Here is a 1,844-nt window from a genome sequence, read left to right as displayed (position 1 = left end):
AAGGAGCCAAGCCTGGAGGCCCATCATTTGCTGATGAGAGATAACTCAAAATCTCATTTACACACACACATCCATCAATCTGTGCAACATTAAATGTGTGATAACAAATCCAGGGTAATAGGAAATTTTAAAAAGTGAAGTGGAACATTAATGGTCAATATCCTGCGCATTAATGAGTTGAAATAAACTAGTTTGGGCCATTTTGAATCAGATATACAGGTAATTAGCTATAACAGAAATGAGAAAATAAAGAGGAATGAATTGCATTCATAGTCAGAAGGAATATTTCAAGATCTATCCTAAAGGACAAAGCTCCCTGTGAAAGGATAATATCTATAAGACACTTAGGATGATCAGTTAATTAATTACAATACAGATTTATGCACATAAAGCTAATGATCAAACAAATTGAAAAAATCTATCAACTTCTTCAGTCTGAAATTGATCAAACATGCCATCAAGAAGCATTGATAAATATTGGTAATTGGAATGCTGATGTTTGAAATAAACAGAAAAGAAGAGTATTTGGAATATATGACCTCAGTGATAGAAAAAAAGCTGGAGATCATATGATAGAATTTTGCAAGACCAAGGGCTGTTGAAAATACCTTTCTTCAAAGGGGAACCAATTACAAGGATCTACATATAACCTCCTTCCTGGGGGATGGACAACAGAAAGTGGGGGGAGGGAGCTGTCAGACAGTGTAAGACATGACAAAATAATAATAATAATTTATGAATTATGAAGGGTTAATTGGGGAGGGGGAAGGGAGGGGGGAAATGTGGGTGTGATATTAGGGCTCAAGTAGAAAGCAAATATTTTGAGAATGATATTGGCAACAAATGTGCTTGACACAATGGGTGGATGTATAGATTGTGATAAGAATTGTACAAGCCCCCAATAAAAGGATTATAAAAAGAGAAAATACCTTTCTACAATATCATAAACAGTCACTATACATGTGGACTTTGCCAAATCAGATATATGCAAATCAAATTGACTCATTTTGCATAAAAATTCAATGGACAAGCTCAATATCCTCAGCAGAAACAAGATCTAGGGTCAATTGCAGAATAGACCATGATTGCAAGTTCATATGCAAGTTCAGGTTGAAGTCAATGGAAATTAAACCTTGGTGTGTCCTTTCTGGATGTAGAGAACATCTGAAGGACAGGTGTGATTCAGTGAACACTACTGAGAGAAGACCTGATGAGTTGTGAGATGACCTCAAGTACATCATCCATGAAAACAGCAACAAGTCATTTAAACGACAAGAAAAGAGGAAAACATAAGTGTGGATATTTGAAGAGACTTTAAAACTTCCTCTTGAACACAAAGCAGCTAACAAAAAGTCTTCAGTGAAGAAATGTTGACGTGAAAGAGCTAAACTGGAAATGTCCAAGGTTGACTCAGGAGAACAAAATAGAGCATCATAATGAAATGTGCAAAGACCTGCCGTTAGAAAGACAAAAACGAAGAACACACTCAACATTTCTCAAATGGAGAGAATTGAAGAAAATTGCAAAACTAGAGTGTCAATATTGAAGGATTCTTATGTTCAGCAAAATACTGAACAATTCAGGAAGCACCAGAAGAGGAGGGAAGGAATACATAACATCAAAGCACCAAGCAATAGGAGGTTTTCCTTTCCCATAGTAGCTCAAGAATTAGAGGTCTAAATCAAACACAGTTCTAACCGACAAACCAGAGCACAAGGAATCATGTCTTCAGTTCTCAGCATTTCTTTAGGGTGACTGGAACTTCCCTCATCTCTGCTCTGGGCTCTTCTTAACCCCTGAGAATGGAGAAGAGGGAATAATCTACTACCAACTCCATGGAGCTA

The sequence above is a fragment of the Echinops telfairi genome, unplaced genomic scaffold (assembly GCF_000313985.2).
Source record: "Echinops telfairi isolate 266 unplaced genomic scaffold, ASM31398v2 ScPeMD7_443;HRSCAF=831, whole genome shotgun sequence".
Lineage (NCBI taxonomy): Eukaryota > Metazoa > Chordata > Mammalia > Afrosoricida > Tenrecidae > Echinops > Echinops telfairi.
Note: the sequence above shows the minus strand (reverse complement) of the source record.